The 23,713-nt window shown below is 37.7% G+C and overlaps 1 long non-coding RNA gene across 1 annotated transcript; it reads right to left on the reverse strand.

Annotated features, from left to right (window-relative positions):
• Positions 1–9,715: 9,715 nt before the first annotated feature.
• LOC125348306 lies at positions 9,716–11,413 on the reverse strand. The gene is made up of 3 exons (XR_007210346.1): positions 10,839–11,413; positions 10,595–10,624; positions 9,716–10,295 (listed from the first exon to the last, which is right to left on the reverse strand). It is a non-coding gene; the product is annotated as an uncharacterized LOC125348306 (long non-coding RNA).
• Between the last annotated feature and the right edge of the window lie 12,300 nt (positions 11,414–23,713).

The raw sequence follows: 23,713 nt of genomic DNA on the forward strand, positions 1-23,713 counted from the left end.
TCCCTGACATTTTTACGCACGCGCAAACCTCTCCCTGCGTCCACGCCTTGCACTTGCGCAGAGCTGTGGTGGTGCGCTCCTCTCTCCGGGCTCATAGCGCGCAGACCTCCTCTGGCGTGCGTGCGGCGCCTTTGTGGACCTGGTCCGCGGGTATCAATCAGTTGGGCGGCGATCTTTTGCTTCAGCGTTAGAGATAAGTTAGAGTGCAGCTTAGGCGTAAAGAAAAGTGCCCTATTAAACGCCCGACGACGGTGTGTGCCTCTTAGAGCGTGTGTGGAGACGCACGAGTTTAGAACTCCGGAGCTTGTAGCGCTCGGGTGGCCAGTTCCCCGCTTTACTGGAGCGATGGCATTGTAGCCTCGAAACAACTTTGCGAGGTAGGAATTGATATTCTCGGCTTGAAGATCAGAAAACCAGGCCCGAAGAGGTTAAGTAATTTGCCTGAGGCCGCACGGGTTATCCAACCCGGACCAGTCCACATCTGTCAGCGTCGGCGCAGCTAGGCCCAGCGGGGCTCTCCCCGAGGTGAGGCTCCCACGCCTGGACGGGTGCTGGGGCCCGACCGGACACGGGGTGGAGTGGCGCTCACGCCTGTGATCCTAGCTACTCTGGAGACTGAGATCTGAGGATCATGGTTCGAAGCCAGCCAGGGCTGTCGCCAATAAACTGTATTCAAGGCTATCTCCAGTAAACTCCCTCCTCCCCCAAAGCCGGAAGTGGAGCTGTGGCTCAAGTGGTTGAGCGCTAGCCTTGCACAGTGAACTTGAAAGGACAGTGCCCACACTCTTGAGTTCAAGCCCGCAGCGCACGCGCGCGCACACACACACACACACACATACATTGCGTGCCATGCATATGCTGGGGCCCTTCCCCACCAGAGCCGCCAGGTGGGAAGGTGCTTTCAGCGAATAGTTCTTACCGTCCCATTAGTAAAGTTTCTGTTCAGTTTTGGAGCTAGGAACCTTCAGTCTTTGGGTGTTACCAAAGTGCCTTTTAAAAAATAACGTAGTAAATTACAGTGTCCAGTAAAGATGGGTTTCGGTTGTGCAAAGCTCAGAAAACGTAAACAAAGCTACTACCACATACTGACTGGTACAAGACACTGCAGGAGAAACGCTTTGCGGGTTAAGCTTGCTTATTGCTCACAGCCCTTCTAGGAAGTAAGTGCTGCCCTCGTTTTACAGGTGGTGAGGCCCAGATTAAGGACTTTGGCCCCAAGTGTTAACAGCTGGTAGGTGGAAACGCCAGACTTACGCAAAACATGTCTGCCTTCGAAAATTGGGCGCAGTGATATGACGATAAATGATAAAAGCTGTCAATATTTTAATATTTTCCTTTAAATATCCTCTTTTAATCATTCATTTGCCTAGGAGACTTACCTTCTCTACCAGTAAGCTAGTTAAGATTAAATTGAAAACAAATAGAATGGGAATGTGGCTAAACAGTAGTGTGTTTGTCTAGCATGCATGAAGCCCTGAGTTCGATTCCTCAGCACCACAGCCATACAAAAAAATCCGGAAGAGGCACTGTGGTCCAAGTGGTAGAATGAGCAATAAGAAAGAAGCCAGCAATAGTGCTTAGGCCCTGAGTTCAAGCTCCACGACTGGCAAAAAAAAAAAAAAAAAAAGAGAGAGAGATTGAGATCTGAGGATTGCAGTTCAAGCCAGCCCAGGCAGGAATAAACTAGCAAAAAGCTAGAAGTAGAGCTGTAGTTCAAATGGCAGAGCACTAGCCTTGAGCAATAAAAGTGCAGGGACAGCACCTCTGCAGACCCTGAGTTCAAGCCCCAGGATGGGACCAAAAAAACCCACCAAAACAAAACTCAACTCCTACATGATTACAATTTAAGATTATGCTTGTTGTCTAAAGAATTCAGTTTAAAGTATTGGATATTACTGTTGAATCAGTTCCTATTGTAAAACATTTGCTGAACTATAACTTTTTTTTAAGTTGAAGGCAATATAATGCTATTAAACTCACAAATATGCTAATTTAAGTACCCAATCCTATGTACGTAAAACACACTGAATATATATATTCTTTTCACATGTCAGCACCCATTCATATCATGTAGATGAAACTGAAGAAGAAATGGACTTGGGATGAAAAAATTACATGGCAGAGTAGTGTGTTGGCCTTTTGACAGTGTTTGGCTTATTGGTAAATGTTAGTGACCTTTTTTTTTCTTCAAATAAATAGCTTCTTTAATGGGTGTTTTCAATTGCCATTGAAGGTTAGCATTTTTGTTCAAGAGACCTTTAAAATGATAAATCAGCCTGATAAATGATTTTTGACAAATACAAGTAATGATTCTTGTCAGGTGAAAAAGGAAATGGTCAGAACTTGAACAAATAATGCTGAGTGAGACAAGCCTAGAACACAGAAAACAAAGGGGCATGATCTCCCTGATATATGACTGTTAACAAAGGGAGACGGAGAGACAGTAGAGACCAAATCTGTGAATACTGTATATGTTCTTGATACATTGTATATTGCATATATGTCAACCTGACCTAGACAAGGGATAGAAAAACAGGTCGTAAGATATCACAAGAAATGTACACACTGCCCTACTAAGTAACTGCACCCTCTTTGCACAACACCTTGTAAAAAAATTTATGTCCAATTAATAAAAAGAAAAGGATTTACTGTTTCGTAAGAGTAATATATGGAAACAGGACAGTTTTATTGCTTTTTCTATTAAACATTCCAGGACAGACTAAAATACAGAACATAAGAACCATCCACACTTTTAATATCCAGAGATAGTCATACATTTTTTTCCTACTTTTAAAATATAATGTATCTCTGGGAAGAATCCATTGGGGAAACTCTGGATACATGGTATATTTTGGGGAAATCTGTAGCAAGATTTTATCATCACAACTAGGTAAATAACACAACTTGGTATCCTCAACTGTAGAATTTTTGACAGAACCCCTCTACTTCCAAGTTCTGGAGCTTGAGCTCAGGGCCTGGGTACTGTCCCTGAGCTGCTTTTTCCCAAGGCTAGCACTGTACCACTTGAGCCACAGCACCACTTCTGGTCTTTTCTGTTCAGATGGCACTGAGGAATTGAACCCAGGGCTTCATGAATGCTAGGCAAGCACTCTACCACTGAGTCACATTCCCAGCCTGAAAGAATTTTTTGAAGTGGTATGATGTATACCCACTATATGCCAGTAGATAGTAAGTATATACATGAATTTTTCCTATTGAAGACATGCAATTAATTTTACTCTGCTTAAAACTTAGGTGGAGCTTTCTTAGATGATTTAAAGTCTGATTTTGTATAAAATCTTACTTAATAGGCCAAACTGCTTTTGTTAAAATTTCTTGATTCACTAAAATTGAAACAATTCTGTGCATGAACAAAAGAAAAAAACTGGCTTTTGAAAACCAAGAGTTTTATGTTTGTCCACAAGGGGGTGTAAATTCCTGAATTACTATTTTGAAGAGGAAAATAGAAAGAAAAAGACCTTTTTTACTAACGCCATGTAAAATTTAATACTGCAAAAAGTGATATACTCAATTAGGGCATACATTTTCAGCTCTACAGTAATGATCCTTACCCTAATCTTTTCCACCCATCTACTCTATGCTCCTGCATGCTCTTCTTGTCATAAGTGTAAAACCGGAGTTGTAATTTAAAATCTGGTATTTACTTTTGAAAAGTGGAATGCAATACCAGTAAAGGAATAGTAAATATGGGTTGTGTTGAGAACCGAGGTCTTATAATTTCAATGCTTTTTCCCCCCTCCTGCTGTTTCTAATGAGTAAGCTACAACTGTTGGAATGTTGCCTTTAACATATTAACTTATTTAGATGAAACTGTGAAAAGGTGTAGGTCTCTTCATCTTTCAAGAAAGAATGTAAGCTCTTAAAACATTTTTAATGGTAACTTGAAAGCAGTTGAAATCATTTAGCAAGGTTTTCAACCTCTCTTTTTTGCTGTTGATATTTCTCTGAGGTCAGCTTACTTAAAAAAGAAAACTTTTAAGTTGGAAATAACTTCAAATTTAAAAACTTGCAAAAAACAATTTGAAGAACTATCATTTGTTTGCATAGGTGAGTTCTCTTTTTATATGTATGTGATTTTATTCATATTTTTTTTCCTGAATGATTTTGTTAAGCTACACAGATCCTGGCCCTTCACTCCTAACCTGAGTGTAGTTTGCCTATAAACTTCATTAGTTTACATTGAAATAATACTATCTATATTTCAATTTTGTAGGTTGATCCTTCATAGTATTCCCTTCCACTTATGGGAGATATTCTTGTGTCAGACACTACAAATAATTATCATGTCTTTTTAACTTTTTTTACTTTGGAAATTATCAAGTCTTTGTCTTTTATGACCTTGCCACATCTGAAATTGTATTCTTCAGATATGGCAATAGAGGGAGATATTAAAGTTATACCTTGCTTGTCATCAGAATTACCCTTTATATTTCCCATCCCTTAGTTCTAATAATGGTTGAAAAATGACTAAACACAGACCACACCATTCTCCTATAAGTGGAATTCTTCTGTTTTCCTTATTTACTTATTTATTATCTATATGATATACATTCCTGTTTCCATTTCTGTTTTTTCTTATCGATATCTGCACCTTCCCCTTATCAACATTTATATGTGTATACATTTTTCTAGACCACTGGAGGATAAGTTACATAGGTAACTGTAATCTGTAAGTATTCAACTGTATATTTAATTATTTTGATGGTCAAGTTGTCTTAGATTTAACAGAAGACCTTTTTCATATTGTTTTATGATTTGCCCATATCATTTTTAAGTAAGATGTCCCTTTTATCTTATGCTTATCCTTCTTCAGCCCTGGAATAAGATTTTTTTTCCTAAGGAGCTGTTTCTTCTTAGTGGAAATGAAGTTAGAGAGTATTACATGTGTTCACTTATTTTGAAGTGTTTTTGTTTCTTGGATTTTTAGGAGACAGAACTGAAAAATTTATTTGCGTATGTGTATATATCCACACATACAAATTATGCAACACATATATACATACACATTATGCACATGTATGTATTGTATATATGTATATAAACATATGTGTAGATCTGTGTACATATGTACATCTACTATATTAATATCATAGATTTAATTTTAATTGTAGTTAGAATATTATAGTAACATTTTAAATTTCTGAATACAGGCAATGAAATAATCTATATGATTGCTTAACTCATAGTTTTCATGTTCCCTGTAGTTATTTTCTATTGATTTAAGATCATAATGTGACATAATTCCTGTGTGGATAGTACAGGAGATAAAACCCAGGGACTCACATTTGCTAGATGAATACCTCTACCACTTTTTTTTTTTTTTTTTGGCCAGTCCTGGGCCTTGGACTCAGGGCCTGAGCACTGTCCCTGGCTTCTTCCCGCTCAAGGCTAGCACTCTGCCACTTGAGCCACAGCGCCGCTTCTGGCCGTTTTCTGTATATGTGGTGCTGGGGAATCGAACCTAGGGCCTCGTGTATCCGAGGCAGGCACTCTTGCCACTAGGCTATATCCCCAGCCCCTCTACCACTTTTATAGATTTTTTTTTTTTTCCAGGAAGGCGCTCTTCCGCTGAGCTAAATCCCCAGCCCCGACCTCTACTACTTGATCTATACAATTTTATGCATTTGTTCTTCTTTTGTTAACTTTACTTATTCTGGACTGAAACTCATTACTTTTCTGCCTATGGCCACATAGTTGTCTTAATCATTTATCTCATTTAACATGTTATGAATATATGAATTCCTATGTCATTTTTATGGTCTTTATTCTAAATTGTTCTGATGCATATCTTTTAGTGGGTTCTACCATTTCTGTTCCTGGACAGTTAGGTTGTTTTCATGTTTTATTTTGTTGTTTTTTTCTAGTACTTATATCTAATTCTGAAGTGAGCTTCCCCCCCCCCCTCTCTCTCTCTTTTGCCAGTTCTGAGGCTTGAACTAGGGGCTGGGCATTGTCACTGAACTTCTTTTGATCAAGGCTAGCACTCTATCACTTGAGCCACAGCACCACTTCTGGCTTTTTCTGTGTATGTGGTACTGAGGAATCAAACCTAGGGCTTCATGCATGCTAGGCAAGCACTCTACCACTGAGCCACATTCCCAGCCAAGTGAAGTGAGCATTTTTTTTAAGCTGGGGTTTTTATGTGTTTTCACACAGAATTAATCAAGCATTTATCATAGTCCATACTAAAGACATAGAGATGAACAATATGTAGTCTCTTTAGCAAGAAGGTGAATTTTCTTTAAAAAAAATTGCATTATGGTAAATATTGAGGAACACTAAACATAGGCCAGGAATAGGTCATTGAGGAAGGTTTCAGGGAGGTAAGCCAAGTCTTGAAGGACACTTTTGGTGAGGCTTAAAGGACTGGAATGAGTTGCACTCGTATAGAAGACAGTAGAAACAGGCATAGAAACAAAGCAGTTTAAGCAAAATCAAGGGAGTGTAGAAAATAAGGAAGTTGGAAAGAAGCTGGCATGTTTAAGCAAATTAGATAGTCCACTATGATTTGTACTCTATCTTTGGAAGACTTGAGAAAGTTCTACCTACTCAAGTGGATAGACTAGTAAGAACCTTATGTGTTACCTTTAAAATGATGCCGTTGGTAAATCTTAAACTAATGAATAATATGATGAGATTTTTATTTTAGAAATTTATTAATGAAGGTACTAGAGAACAGATTAGAAAATGTAAGTGAGATAGTAGGAAGTGTTTGGAGGCCATTGTATCCAGACATGAAATAATGAGCTCTTGAATTTAAAAAGTAGCAATGAGAATGAAATGACAATACATAAGACATTGCATTTATTTATTCAGTACTTATGTAAGTATTCCCAGGTAACTATTTAGTTCCTACTCTTTGTCATGTGCTCAGTGTTCCTTGCTAGGCCTTGAGAATACAGGGGTGAACAAAATAACCTGGTTTTCTTATCGTATACTCTATTAATAATCATACAAATTACAACTATGTCAAGCAACAAAATTATAGACTGTAGTGAAACAAATTTGTCTACCACTAGAGATTTAAATGAAGCCTTCCTAAGCTGGGATGGTTAAGCAGAAACTTAATAAATAAATAGGAACTCGGTGGGCTAAACAAGAAGGAAGAACCTTGCAGACAAAGGAAGAAACAAATATATTAATGTCCTGAGATGGAAGGTCCAGTTGGAGCAAAGTAAGGATGCAGAAACCTGCAATATAAAACTAAAGTAGTTTAGGAACAGTTGGGTAGGGAAGAGAAGAAAAGAGGCATATACCCCGATTCCAAGGTTTCTGGTGTGGACAGCTCAGGGGCTTTTCTGTATCCTGAGACAGGGAAAATAGAGGAATAAGTCTGGTCATGTTGATTGTAACATGTTGATTTTGAAGTGCCTGTGTACAGAGTACATCCTCATCCACCCCTCCCCCACAGCAACATAGAGGTAACTGGAGATTGGGTTTGGAGTTCTGATTCAGAATTTTGGAATTTAGGGAAAAGGTCTGCTTTTCAGGCTGTCTTTATTATTTGACTAATGTAGAGAATTTTACTATTTTGTCAAGAGTACATAAATATTTCCAAGAATGTAAGATGCTCTGTATATGTAAGTTTAATTTTTTTTTTTTAGGAGACAGAGACTTACTATGTAAACTATGCTGGCTTGAAACTTATGATTGTTTTGCCTCACCCTCCTGAGTGCTGAGATTATAGTCATGTTGCTTCACACCAGGCTAATTTATTAGACTCAAAGAGTTTAACTACTCAAAGGTTTTGTTTGTTGATCAAATTGTAAGTACATTTGGAAATAAATGCAGTTAAAAAACGTAAAGTCAAACTGGGTGCTGGTGGCTTATGCCTGTAATCCTACTTATCTGAAAGGCTAAGATTGGGAGGATCATGGTTTAAAGAGAGTAACAGGCTGGAAAATTCAAGAGATCTCTTCTCAACCAAGAGCTAGGTGAAGTGTTGTGTGCCTGTTAGCCTAGCTATGATGGGAAGCCTAAAATAGGTGCATCATGGCCCAGGCAAGTGCCTGGGCAGGAAGTGAGACCCTGTCTTAAAAATAACCAGCACACCAGAAGCGGCGCTGTGGCTCAAGTGGCAGAGTGCTAGCCTTGAGCGGGAAGAAGCCACGGACAGTGCTCAGGCCCTGAGTACAAGGCCCAGGACTGGCCAAAAAAATAAAAAAAAATAACCAGCACAAAAAGCGCAACAGAACACTTGCTTCATAAGCAGGAGACTCTGAGAAAAAACAAAACAAAACAAAAAAAACAAAAAAAACCAAAACAACAAAACTTAGAACCTCCAAAATAAAGGGAAAAAAATCTTGAAAAGACCTTGAAAGTGATTGTTGTTAAATTTTACCAGGAATAACCAAGTTTACAAGTTAAGGACTAAGGTATTTAGTTTATAATTTTTTTTGGCCAGTCCTGGGGCTTGAGCTCAGGACCTAGGCACTGTCCCTGAGCTTCTTTTTGCTCAAGGCTAGCACTCTGCCATGTGGGCCACAGCACCACTTCCAGCCTTTTCTGTTTATGTGGTACTGAGGAATTGAACCCAGGGCTTCATGCATGCTAGGCAACCACTCTACCACTAAGCCACATTCCGAGCCCCTTAGTTTATAATTTTAATAAAAATATAAATGACTCTTACAGTAATCTTTATTTTGCTTCATAAGTTACCTTCAAAGACTAAACAGGAAAAAAGGAGATGAATTATAGTCCATGGAGATTCTGAAAAAAATAAACTAAAGGAAAAGTTAATTATACATATGGCAGGCAGAATAATGACCTACCAAACATGTCCAATGGTCTCTGTCTGTGCTCTAGTCTCTAGAATCTGTGCTGTGTTATATTACATGGCTAGAGGGAGTTCAAGTCAGAAATGAAAGTTAAGGCAGCTACTGGGCTGCTCAAAAAATTAGATTACCCTGAGTTGGAAGCCAGTAAGTAGTTAATGCTGTATTCTTTGCTACTTGGGTGGCTGAGAAAAGGGAAGACTGAAGTTCAAGACCAGTCTCAGGGTGAAGTGTGGGAGAAAGTGAATGAGATCACTTCTCAACCAATAGCTGGATGCAGTAATAGATGCAGTAGTGTGCTTGTCATGCTAGATTCCTGAGAATTGTAAATAGGCAGATTAAGGTCCAGGTGTACTCCTCAGCCTGAAGTGAGATGCTATCTAAAAATAATCAGAGCAAAACAGTGCTAGAGGTGTAGCTCAATGGTAGAGTGCCCACCTAGGAAAAATAAGGCCCTGAACTGAAAACCCCAGTACTAGGTTATCTGAAGTAAGCCACTGTAATTAAAGGTTCTTTTAAGTTTGTTATAGAAAAGCAGAAGAGTCAAAGACAAAGATTCAACTAGCCATTGCCAGCTTTGAACATCAAAATAGGCCAAGAGCCAAGAATTAGCTCATGAGCTCTAGAAGTTGAAAAAGGGAGCCTACAGAAAGGAATCACCTCTGCCTACATTTTTGTTTTAGATATACTGAGACTCATTTTGGATTTCTGACGTTCAAAATTCTAAGATAATAAATTTCTAAGCCAGGTGCTGGAGACTTGTGCCTATAATCCTAGCTACTCAGGAGGCTGGGATCTGAGGATTGCAGTTGGAAGCCAGTCTGGGCAGGAAAGTCCATGAAGGCTCTCATCTCCAATAAACTACTCAGAAAAAGCAGGAAGCGGCGCTCTGGTTCAAGTGGTAGAGCACTAGCCTTAGGCACAAAGAGGCTCAGGGCCCAGGGCCCCAGGCCCTGAGTTCAAGCCCAAGGACCAGCAAAAGAAAAAAAATTACAATAAATAAATTTCTGCTGCTTAACACTTAACTCATAGTAATTTGTATATGATGATTTTGTAGCCATAGGAAACGAATACAGTATACAGAGGTTACTTATAAGATAGGTTACAATATACGTTAATTATTAGCTTAAGAGGACATATTTTACTATTTATTTTGCAGTTGGATAGATTGTTTAATTAAAGAACAATGCAAATATTTTACTGCCCATAGATCTTCTATAAACAAGAAACCCTTTTGTCTTATATAATTTTCAGAAATACCAATACTAGTTACATAGGAGAGAATTTATACATACAGTAGGAAAACTTTTGGAAATTTACTTTGCATGGTTTAGAACCCCAGTATCTAGAAGTGAAGATTTAATGTAGTATTTCAATTCTGATTCTGTTAAGATTATGGGGTTGTTTAAGGTTGTTTTGTTTCTGTATGAGTTATTTTGCTTGAGCACAAATCATGAGATTCAACTAACTTGATTTATAATTAATACTAATTAAGGTGAACTTTTTTTGAGGCGAGCACTTTACCACCAGGCCATATTCCCAGCCCAAGGTGAACTTTTTTTGAAAGTATGAACTTTTTTTTTTTTTTTGGCCAGTCCTGGGCCTTGGACTCAGGGCCTTAGCACTGTCCCTGGCTTCTTTTTTTTTTTTTTGCTCAAGGCTAGCTCTCTGCCACTTGAGCCACAGCGCCACTTCTGGCCGTTTTCTGTATATGTGGTGCTGGGGAATTGAACCCAGAGCCTCATGTATACGAGGCAGGCACTCTTGCCACTAGGCCATATCACCAGCCCCGTATGAACTTTTTTTTAATCCTTCACTAATAAGAGTACCTGTAGGGGCTGGGAATTTCACCTAGTGGCAAGAGTGCTTACCTTGTAGACATGAAGCCCTGGGTTTGATTCCCCAGCACCACATAGATAGAAAATGGCCAGAAGTAGTGCTGTGGCTCAAGTGGCAGAGTGCTAGCCTTGAGCAAAACAAAGCCAGGGACAGGGCTCAGGCTCTGAGTTCAAGGCCCAGGACTGGCAAAAAAAGAAAGAGTACCTGTAAAGGGATAAATCGATTTATTTTATTATCTTATTTCTATAATATGTAAGAAAATGCTGACCATGGATGAATGTTAAATATAGTACTTTGAAACATTGCTTTTAGAACAGTGTAGCCCTCCTAAGAGCTTACTAAAAGGAATTTAGCCTATTCAGGCTTGAAATCATAGAATTTTAAGTGCTCAAACATGTTACACACTGGATAAGTTACATAGTCCCTGAAGCTACTAAGGATAAATTTATTCTCTTAGTTATGCTAACCCTTTAAATATGCCCACTGCTATTTTCAGTCATTTTGACAACTGAGACCCTACCCCAAACATCCTTCAGTGGCTTCTTCAATGTTTCTTTAGTGGTTTTTTATTATTTTAAATCCTTTACCATTTTGGCTTCTTCTGATTATGATGTTCCAGTTTAACTTGGCCCCTCTCAAAAAGTGACACCAAGAATGGCATATCATATGCTATACATTTTTTATATATGATCATATATATGTGACACATATATATGCATTTACTTTTTGTCTGATCTATTTATGACACTATTTCAGCTAATAAAAAGGATGGGTATATAGTAGAATTGACTGTATTTTTATTTATTTATTTATTTATTTGCCAGTCCTGGGCCTTAGACTCGGCCTGTGCACTGTTTCTGGCTTCTTTTTGCTCAAGGTTAGCACTCTGCCACTTGAGCCACAGTGCCGTTTTCTATATATGTGGTGCTGTGGAATCGAACCCAGGGCTTCATGTATATGAGGCAAGCACTCTTGCCACTAGGCCATATTTTCAGCCCAGAAATGACTGTATTCTTGACTATATCAAATAAAAATTGAAATAAAAAAACTTGGTTGATTCAAAAAAAATTTTTTTTCGTCAGTCACGGGGACTGAACTCAGGGCCTGGGCACTGTCTCTGAGCTCTTTTGCTCAAGGCTAGTGCCCTACCACTTTGAGCCATAGCACCACTTCTGTTTTTGAATGGTTAATTAATTGGAGATTAGAGTCTCGTGGAAACTTTTCTGCCTGGGCTGGCTTTGAACCACAGTCCTCAGATATCAGGCTCCTGAGTAGGTGTAAGCCATTGGCACCTGGCTAAAAATTTTTTTTTGAATTACATCTGATGACTTAAGAAACTTTATTGACTTGGAATGAAGCTTATTTTGGAAATTGAAGAGGCTAGGAATGAAGAGTTTATTAACATTCATCTCATTTATTTTTAATGAGCAGAAGTTGAGACTTTCGGTTTCTAGAAAATACGACTAAAAATATCTGGCTGGTTTTCTAAGATGAATTTTATTGTACATTTCTTTTCTTTTCCAGTCATGAGGCTTGAATTCAGGGCCTGGGTGTTGTCCAGAATCTCATAGGACTTTCTTGTCTGGGCTGGCTTTGAATTGTGATCCTCAGATCTAAGCCTCCTGAGTAGCTAGGATTACAGGCATGAGTCACTGGCACCGGGCCACAACATTTCTATTCTTAATCTATAAAGTTTATGATGAAATAAATCTGTAGGGAAATGAGAATAAAGACATAATATTCTCTGTTGACTAAGAGATGCTTACATGTTCAAAACAAATTAACCTTTTAAGTAGCTCTGAAGAAGTAATTTAAGTAGGTGAGCAGTTTACAGTTTTTCTGGGGATACAGGGACAGGGTCAGCCACAGAACTGAAGACCGGTATGTAAAGTCCTTCATGAGTACTTCTGATAGGACCAATGCAACAGTGATATTCACAAGACATTATGGTGGAAATGAACTTTACAACTTGGTGTGTGTGGGGAAAAGTGGGAGGAAAGAAGGGAGTGGGTAACACTATTAAAAAAGAAATGTTCTCATTACCTTACTTATGTAACTGTAACCCCTCTGTACGTGACCTTTACAAAAAACAAAACAAAACCCTGAAATCCAGTTCACTTTTCATTTACATAAGAGATAGGATGTATGAACTGAATAACACAATATAGTGGTCAAGTTAGAAGGTCATATTGAAATTAAATACAACTTTTCAGGATAATCTACATGCCTTGAAAATACTTAGTTTTGGTAAAGGTTTTCTTCTCTTAACTCCTCCCCTTTATTTTGTTGGTGCTCAGCAGGTTCATATCCTGGGCAGCTTCTCTGCTACTTGAGCCATATCTTCATTAGTTTTTCTTTTCTCATTTTTTTTTTTGAATAGGTCTCACTTTTTTTTGCCTGAGCTGTCCTGAACACGTGTGCACCACCACACCCAGTTATGTATTAGTTGAGATAGGGTCTTGTGAACTTTTTTTTGGCCTGGTCTGAACAGATAATCACTTTAAAACTTCTACATTATCTTTTTTTTTTTTTTTGACACAATGCAAGTTTTATTGGTGAGCATGATTAAAGTGGGGGGGGTGAGTGTGTAGTTTGGTGAGGGGGCCCTCATGAGTGCAGGGCTCGCCACTTACCCAGAGGACCACGACTTGGGATGTACATTATCTTATGTTCCTTAAACAGAACCAAAAATGCCGGAACTGTTTAAGTTACAAGGAAAACAAAAACTCACTTGCACCAACCTAGTATCTTATAAAACCAGATGGGTTGGCCACAAGGGAGAGGAGGGAGTACCCCTGAGCTGGTGGCTGGGAAAGAGGAAGGGCTAGGGAAAAGAAAAGGCTGCTCTCAGGTGGGAGACGACCTACTGTCCTAATGGGAAGAGTATAAGAGCCACTTGTCAGGAGAGGGAGTTAGGGAAAGCTTAATAGGTTAGTGTGTTCTCCACCAGAATATCGTGTTAGAGAGGGCTTGGTGCCACACTTGCCTACTCCTAGTACTTGGAAACCCATAACCTTTGGCACAGCTCCATTTGGAACACGGATGTCAGCCTACCCCTTCCACTGTGACTCCCTTTCCTGAGGTCCACTTGGCTAGCCTGTCTCTTTAAGGACTTCCGGCTCTACCACTCCTCAGCCCCCTGCACCACAGGACTGGGCAACCAGAGGAAGAGTAAGGTGGACAGTGGGTGTGAGGAAGTGGAAGTCCATCTGCTACCTCAGTTAAAAATACAAAAAATAAAAAGCCGGGCACTGGCTCATGCTTATAATTCTAGCTACTCAGGACTAAGAGCTAAGCATCTAGTGCAAAGTGAGCCTTGGCAGACAAATCTCTTAAGATGCTGGTTGGGAATGTGGCTTAGTAGTAGAGTGCTTGCCTAGCATGCATGAAGTCCTGGGTTCGATTCATCAGTAGTACCACATAAACAGAAAAAAGCCAGAAGTAGAGCTGTGGCTCAAAGTGGTAGAGCAGAGTAGTAGTGCCTTGAGCAAAAAGCCCAGGGACAGCACTCAGGGCCTGAATTCAAGCCCCATGACTGACCAAAAAAAAAAAAAGCTCTAGAGCTTTTCTTGGATTCATGTTGTCTTGATATAACATCAGTGCTACATTATCATTATATGCTATACACGTCTATCTTTAAATATATTGATTATACATTTTCACAATGTCTCAGAGTAAAGTTGGTATCTATGAAGACGCCTTATGTTAATTTAGTAGCTTTTAATCCTCTAGGCACACTAAAGTCTCTCTTCCCCCAAGCTGGACATTAAAAGCAAGTTCTAGGGCATTTCATGGTTGTATAATATGTTCTTTTTCAGTTTCCTTTACAGTTTAGTCAAAGCTATTTATGTGTATGGCAGGGAGCACACTAATTGATGCTTACCATTATGGGCAGAGTATCTCAAAAACTGAAAATTTACAGAATGAATATTATTATTATGAATATTATCAAGAGTATTATTTTATATTATCCCATACTTCAAATTGGCAACATCATGAGACAGTCTTATTGTACAAATAGAATGATTTAATGTTCAGGGTCATAAACCACTTCTCCAAATAGTACTAATTTTTCAGCTATAAATAAGCCCCAGTACTGAAGCTTGAACTCTGGGTCTTGTGTTTTTATTTGGCTTTATCAACTCCCCAACTATACTACCACTTAAGCCACACCCGCAGTTCTGGCTCTTTGCTGGTTAGTTGGAGATAAGAGGTTCTGGAATTTGTCTACTCAACAAGATGTTTCTGAACCTCAGATCTCAGCCTCCAGAATAGCTAGATGTCTCACCATTGTGAGACACTCATGTCTGGCAATGCCATATGAATTCTGGGACTTGGAAACTGTCTAGGGTATAATAATTTTATTCATGACAGACTCTAGTTTTAGGAGACAGGAGACTACAATGACGAATACTGAGGACATTCAACTAAAATATGGGTTTCTTAACTCCCAATTGATGGTCTTTCCAATTAAACACCAAAGAAAAATTATATATAGCCAAGAGACAACACTTACTCCTTTCTAGTACTATGCAGTCACTTCATACCAACCTAACAATAATCAACAGTTTTTTTCCACTTTGTTTCCTTCCTTTTTGCTTTTCTGGTTTTTTTTTTTTTTTGAGGGGTAACTTATAACTCTAGTTCTCCAAACAAATAGGTTACGACTATTTTGGCTTTAAAATATGTAAGGGTGGTAGATCTCGTGCTAATCATATTACCATAATAAAAACAGACAAGAAAAGCCTTTCAGTTCTCTCCAGAAACAAAGTACAGCAGCAGAATTTTCTTGTCTATTAGCTCAACACAGAAATCACAGAACTCAGATGAATATAATTTTAGAAAGGAAAAGATAGGAGGCATGAAAGAAGCTGTTGAAAATGAGGAGGCTAAAATGTAAATAACTAAGTAAATCATTCATTAGGTAAAAGAATATGTTCACAAAATCAACAGAGGTTTTTGATGTCTAATTCTTAAGGATTTTTATCTTGTAACATTCTAAAATACTTATCAAATTATGAGGGTTTTTCTTTTGTTTTTGTGCCAGTCATGGGGCTTAGACTCTGGACTTGGGAGCTGTCTCTAAACTTTTGTATTCAAGGCTAGTGTTCTACCACCTGAGCCACAGCTCCACTTCCCTTGCTCTTTCCCTCCCTCCTTCCCTCCCTCCCTCCCTTCCTGTAGGTCATGGGTATTGAACTCAGGGCCTGGGCACTGTCCCTGAGCTCTTTTGTTCAAGGCTAGCACACTACCACTTTAAGCCACAGCACCACTTCTATCCACTTCAGCTTTTCGTAGTTGATTGGAGATAAGAGTCTCTTGGACTTTCCTGCCCCAGCTGGCTTTGAATTGCTGGCTTTAAATCATGATAATCAGAGCTTAGCATCCTGAGTAGCTAGGATTACAGATGAGCCAATGACTGGGTAACTTTTGAGTTTTAATCTAAGAAAAAAAAGTTTAAAAAGCATTTAAAGGGTTGGCCATTAGAATAACCCTATTTTATTCTACAAAGTAAATTTCAAGTTGCAGTACTTCATGTTGACTAATAACATTTGCTGCTTTGTAGTATATTCTGTAACAATATCAAAACATGTTTGACAGAATGAGACAAAAGAGCCATATTCATAGTGTGTGTGTGTGTGTGTGTGTGTGTGTGTGTGTGTGTGTCTGTCTGTCTGTCTGTCTGTGTAGGTATTGGGCTTTGAACTCAAGGCCTTGTACTTGTTAGGCAAAGTCTTCAAACATACCTAGCCCTTTCAATTATTTAGAGACCTTAGTCTGTCCACATTTTCTGCCTTGGCAAGCTGGGGCATTATCTCTTACTAGTACTCTATCCCCCACTCCTCCACCCTCTACCCCTCATGAGATGACTGGTGTGTGCCACCATACCCAGCACCTTTTTTTGTTAGGAAGAATCTTGCTAATTTATTTCCTAAGCCGGCCTCAGACCTAGATCCTTCCAGTTTCTGACTTTCAAGTAGCTGAGATTACAAGCCTGAGACATTATACCTGGCCACTTACACTTTTTTTGTTGTTAAAGGACAGAACTATAAAAGGTAATAACTTCACAAAAGGAAAATATTTAACATGATCTTATGTAGTGATATTTTTCTCAAGCATAATAGCTGTCAACTATGGGTTCAAGCATTATCATGTTGGATTGCTTCTATCCAGCATTATGATGCCTGTACATAAAAGAATTACCTGGTATTTAATTTTAATGGAATCTCATTATCTTAATTTTTTAGCATTCAATTTATAAATTATGGAGCACTAGAATTAAATACTAATATGCTTATATAGGCAGAGTAATAGCATATTACAAGGAACTAAGCAAGGATAAGAAATAAACATGTAAGTATCACTAGGGGAATGTGGGATGTTTAATTGACTCACTTTTAAACCATTTGAAAATTATGTGGAAAACAGGAAAGGGAAGAATATCCAATTTAGGTATGCAATTTGCTTGGTTACTAGGAAATGTTAATTTTCTTTTATTCTGTACCTTTTAATTTAGCAAAATGAATGCTATTCTCTTTTCTAGATTATTTGGTAAAAGAACAGAAATTTTATAGGTAAGAAAACTGAGGCTGAGAAAAGTTGAGTTGTAATGTGTAGAGGAGTCTGATATGTAACCAAACTTATCCTCAATGTCCATGTTCTTACCAACTATTTTCAGAATTAAATGCATCCATATATAGAAATTCTTAACCAAAAAATCAATAAGAAATTTTGGAATATCACTTGTCCTCAATTTCTCTCTCCCACTTTCTTTTAGAATGATGTGTAATGTTTTAATGAAAACAACATTTATTCTGAAACTATCTTCACCTTTTTCATCAGAAAGGGGTTTATTATGTTGCCTAAGTAATTTAGTAAGTCTTCCAGAGATCTAGATCCCAGCCTTAAAAGATTACCATGCAACATATTAGTCAGTCAATTGTATTATTTTTCCTGTAGAATGAGCAATCTCTTAACAAATTCTAAGGTAAGGCTTTGATCCTTTAACTGCATTTCAGAGCAAAACTCAAGAATAGAGGAATATCCATTAATCCACAAGAAAAAACACACAATGCCATATGTCCATTTTAAGATCAAGCACACAAAGAACTTGGAAAAATGACCCATAACAAAGAGAATATTCAATTGAGCAAAAGTGACATTAACCTGGAACATTGTAATTAGACAACAAGGACATTATAACAATATGGGTTTGAAAGAAGATATATGTAAGCCTTTTGTTAAAACCCAAGTTGCAAGGTTTAAAACATAAATATCTGAGGTGAAAAATTCAGAGAAATGGAATTCTTGGCTGATTAAACATGGCAGAAACAAGGCTTAGTAAACAAATACATGGCAAAAGAAATCATTCAAAATGATAGAACAGTAATATTTAAAAATGACAAGGGAATCAGTGAACGATGGGACAAAGTTCCAAAGACCTCATGTCCATGAAATTGAAATCACCAACAGAGAAAAGAAAGTGATAGAAGAGATATTTGCAAAAGAAAAACAATGGCTCCCAAATTCAAATTTGAAAATCATCAATCTACAGACCCGAAATGTTCAATAACAGTAAGAAAACTACACCAACACATATATAAATTGTTGATCAAAACCAGTGATAATTTTAAAATCTTGAAAGCATCTAAAAGAAAGTACATGTTATAGAAGAACTAAAAGGAATTACAGCAGATTTCTCATCAGAAACATTCCAAATAAAGAGGCAGTGGGACATATTTAAAGCACAGAAAGAACAAAAATATTATCTTAAGATTCTACGCTCAGCAAAATATTTAAAAACAAAAATGCTTGCATATATACAAAAACTGAGATAACGCTTCATCATCAGACCATACTACAAGAAATGATAGTCCATTAGGCTGAAGAAAATGATACCACATGGAACTGTACTGCTTGCCTAGTGTACAAGTACATGGAAGTGCACTTGCCTATCATGCACAAAGCTCTGGGTTTCATCCCCAACACATTACTTTGAAAAAAAGCACTGGAAATTGTAACTATATTGGCAAATACAGAAAATTTTCATTGTTATAAGTTCTCTTTTAGGGTAATAAATTTTTATAATAATAATGTTGTCCAGGCATACTTGTAGCTCCAGCTATTCATGAGGCTCAGTTAGGAATATCATTTGACCCTAGGAATTTGAGGTCAGCCTGGGCAATGTAGTGAGACCTTGTTTCAAAAGCAATCAAATAGCACTGTATTGTGGGCTTATAATATACATAAATATGTTCCCAGGAAGGGAAAAATGGACAGTTGAATACTATATGTATGTAGTATACTATGAACCCTAAAGCAACCAGAAGAACAGTTATGGATAATAAGCCCACAAAGGAGACAATGGACAGGTAGAGCAAATAGTAAACAGTAAGAAGACATCTTAAATCTATCATTTCAATAACATTAACTATAAATGATTTAAACATCTAATTATAAGGCAAAGATTGTCAGATTGGATATAAACAAGACCGACTTAGCTACTATCAATAAGAAACACTATACATACAAAGGCACAGCCACATTAAGAGTAAAAGGAAAAAAATGGTGCTTGCTTTAGCAGTACATATACTAAATTGAATGATATGGAGGTCATTTCATAATATGACTCAATATCTGCATTGCCACCCACTTGTATTACTTTGGTTTTCTTGCCAGAAAATTTGGCCCATTTTATTTTCTTCTACATTTTATTTTCTGCTACATTATTTCTAAGTTACTGAAGATTAGACTGAAGAATTTGAGCTTTGTCTTTTTTGCTTTCCCTTTTAAAAGAAATATGTAACTATATTATTGATTTATTTGCTTTGGTCAGTCTTTTCATGAATTAGTGGTGTACAAGTCAGATGTGGTAAATTTGGAAGCAAAACTACTGGGCAAGCATTTTTGAAAACTGGAAAAAGAGATTGAGACACCTTGAAAAATACAAATATTGGGGCTAGGGATATGGCCTAGTGGCAAGAGTGCTTGCCTCTTATACATGAGGCCCTGGGTTCAATTCCCCAGCACCACATATACAGGAAATGGCTGGAAGTGGCAGAGTGCTAGCCTTGAGCAAAAAGAAGCCAGGGACAGTGCTCAGGCCCTGAGTCCAAGCCCCAGGACTGGCAAAAATAAATAAATAAATAAATAAAAATATTAAGTGGAAATAAGAATACACTTACACTTTATATCTTCAAGCTAAGGATATCGCTTTATGTTTTTTTTTTTTTTTAAGTGTCTCACTATGTAACCCAGAGTGGCCTCAAAACTTTCACCCTCTTTGTTTCATTTTCCTAAGTACTAAGCTTATAGGCATGCACCACCATTCCAGGCTTATGAATTAACTTTTGAACATGATCAAAAAAAGCAAGTAGTATTTTAAAGAGCAAATTATTCCTTGTAGGTTTAAATATTAACCTAAAATGGGGATGTAGCTCACTGTAGTGTTCTTGCTTAATATCTAAGAAAACCTGGGTTTTATTGTTAGCACAGAGAAAAAATCCCCGCGCAGCAAAAACCCTAGGCCCAAATTTAAATATTAATCTCATTTTTAAAAGGCAGTCCTAATAAAATGTTTCCTTAGACTTGTTGTCCAATAAGGAAGTATGGTAAATTAGAGCTAGGTATGGTGGCGCAAGCCAGTAATACTAGCTACTTGAGAGGTGAATATCAGGGGATCAAGGTTTATAGACAGCCTAAATATATAAGTTGTAGAGATTCCATTTCAACCAATGGCTGGATATGTACAGTGGTGCATACCTGTTATCCCAGCTACTGAGGTGGAGAAAAGCACAATGGCTGTGCACAGTGGCCCATTTGTTGTTGCCAGAAACAAGTAAGAGGCCCAGCCTAGTACCAGTATAAAATGACTCTATCTCAACAATAATCTAAGCAAAAAAGGGGCTGGAGATGTGGCTCAAATGGTAGAGCACCTGTCTAACAAGTTGGAGGTTTTGAATTCAATCCTAAGTATTTAAAAAAAAAAGTTGAGCTAGACACTGGTGGCTCGCCTATAATCCTAGCTACTCATGAGGCTGAGATATGATCACAGTTTGAAGCCAGCCCAGGCAGGAGAGTCTGTGAGATTATTATCTCCAATTAACCAGCAGAAAACCAGAAGTGGCACTATGGCTCAGAGTGGCAGAGCTCAAGCCTTGGGCAAAAAAGCTCCAGGATAGCACTCAGGCCCTAAGTTCAAGCTCCATAACTAACAACAACAACAAAAAAGTTTTTCTTGCAGCAGAAATTAAACAAATATTAATCTATTTTTAGTAATGTACTTTAAGAAAATAAAAGTACTCAAATATTAATACATAAAAATTCATAGCAATATCATTTTTATAAGGAACATAACTGATTATGCAAATATTACTCCATACAGGGAATATTATTCAGCTATTGAAAATGGTTTTGAATTGTGTTACATAAAAAAGACAGTATGCATAATTTAAATTTCATCAGCTTAAATAACTCCATGAAGGTATGCCACTATCAATAGTTACTTTCAAATAGTGGAATTATTGGTTATTTTTCCTGCTGTTCTTTTAAAAGTATTTTTCCTAAAACATAACATTTTCTCCTCGGTGTACTAGGCTTCTCTCTTTTTTTTAAAATGCCAGTCTTGGGGCTTGAATCAAGGCCTTGACCCTGTCCCTGAGCTGCACCACTTCTGGCTTATTGTGTTTATGTGGTAATGAGGAATTGAACCCAAGGCTTCATGCATGCTAGGCAAGCACTCTACCACTAAGCCACATTCCCAGCCCTGTACTAGTTTTGTAGTCATTAAAATAATGTATCACTTGTTATATATGTGCTGATACATTTCAGTATCATATAGCTATAAATATGTACATACATATTACCTTATACATATATATGTGTACAAACATTGTTAATTAAAAGACACATATAATATTATTTTAATAAAATAGTGGAATTTCAAGAGGAAAAACCTCACTGACATATATCCTATAGCTTGTTAAATTAGGATGGCTTAATATGATTTACTGAATGTTTTATTATAGCAGTCTTCAGTGTGTTGATTATGGTAGAAATGGTTAGAGAATGGATATCTCAGTTAATTTACCAACTTCCTTGAATTTATGAGTATTCTCTCACCAATAGTTAAATGGTAGAATATATTTAAAAAGCTGTTCACTAGTTTTTGTGGTATACTTTTGCAGAATATTATTTAGTACTTCAAAAAAATACAATCCCTACAGGGCTTTTTTTTTTTTTTTTTTTTTTTTTGCCTGTCCTGGGGCTTGAACTCAGGGCCTGGGTGCTGTCCCTGAGCTTCAAGGCTAGCCACTCTACCACGTGAGCCACAGCACCACTTCCCACTTTTTCTGTTCATGTGGTACTGAGGAATCGAACCCAGGGCTACCACTAAGCCACATTCCCATCTCTGAAAGTGCTAATTTTTTATATAAACACATGAGGAAAAATTAGTTCTTACCTTGTTTATTTTGACTAGCTATCAGCTTCAGATAAATCCCTGTGATTTGACATCACCGGCACTAAAAGTTCCTTGTGGAAATAACTGTTAGTAATACTTACCTTGTAGAGTTATATTAAGTTTTTGACATGTATGTAAAGTAACTAATTCCCTGCTCATAGATGTAAATTGTAGCTTTAAAAATACATAATATTACTATGACTTACATTATATTCTTATGAAGAAAGTAACCTGGAAATATAGACATGATCCTAGATTTCCAGATAAAGACAGAAAGGTATCCTTCATTTAGATACCTTACAGAGTAGGACAGATGAACAGAAAAACTTTTAAACATATTATTAGAAATAACCAGAAACAAAAATGTCTACAACTTACACATCAGAGGCCAAAATACTATTTCAAAATAAGTATATTTGCAACATCCAGAAACAAAATGTAGAAATCAAATTCTCATTAAATGAAAGACTGGCAAGCCCAAAACATTCCCTGTCAATTCATTCTTCTATTCACTAAGATGATTTTATGTCCCATCTCTTCTCTCCCATGCACCTGACCATTCCTTACTTACTTTCATCAACAACAGAAGTCTGTATCAGAGAGACTCATCTCCTACATCAGATCTACCAATGGGCCCTCACCTGTATTCCATGCATACTTTATTTTCCTACACTCTTCATGGCAAGCTCTTCTCCTTGTGCCCTGGAGGGATCTCTTTCCTTGCAGTTTCCAAGGCTATGTTCCTAAGACAAATCCCCTTCTACTTCCTGCACACTCAAGTATTTTCCCTCCATATCATACTAGACTAAATCCCCTTTCACTTAAAGAGTAAATAGGAGCAACATTATAAACCACAACTCAAGAGAGTACCTGAAGTTATACTTCCTTTCTTTACTCTCCCTTTTCAGGCCTTTCTAATTAATATCATTATCACCATACCACCATCTAAAAAGTTCATATTAAGATTACCAACCATCTCCTTGTTACATCATTTTCTCTTCCCAAATGTTTTAGAAGCCTTTTTGCTGGGTGCTGGTGGCTCATGCCTATAATCCTTAGGCAGGAAAGTCCATGACACCCTTATCTCCAGTTAACATCAGAAAATGGTGCTGTGGCTCAAGGTAGTAGAGTGCTACCCTTGAGAAAAGAGGCACATGCCTCATCTTTTTTTTTCTTGACCAACCACATTCATTTCCCTTCAGATCATCTCATTTAGTCTCTGGGTTTCAAATGAAGTATATGCACCTAGTACTAAAATTTTCACTATACCTGATATCTCTGTTGAGCTCTGGACTCATATACAAATGCTTATTTGGCAGTTTCACTTAGATGTCTCATATTTTCTTTTTGGCAGTACTGAGATTTGACTTTAGGTTCTCACACTTGCTAGGCAGGGGCTCAGTCTTTTTTTTTTTTGCATTGGCTGTTTTTGAGATAGGGTCTTGCTTCCTACCTGGCATATGCTTGGACTGCAAACCTCAGTGCTGGGGGTGGGGGGGAAGAAAAAAAAGAAGAAACCCGGGTAAGGGTTTCTTCTGGAATGACAGGAACTTGATACCAGGCTCAGCTTCTTCCATTGAGATGGAATCTCACAGACATTTCTATTTGGGCTGGACTC

The sequence above is a fragment of the Perognathus longimembris genome, chromosome 3 (assembly GCF_023159225.1).
Source record: "Perognathus longimembris pacificus isolate PPM17 chromosome 3, ASM2315922v1, whole genome shotgun sequence".
Taxonomy (NCBI): domain Eukaryota; kingdom Metazoa; phylum Chordata; class Mammalia; order Rodentia; family Heteromyidae; genus Perognathus; species Perognathus longimembris.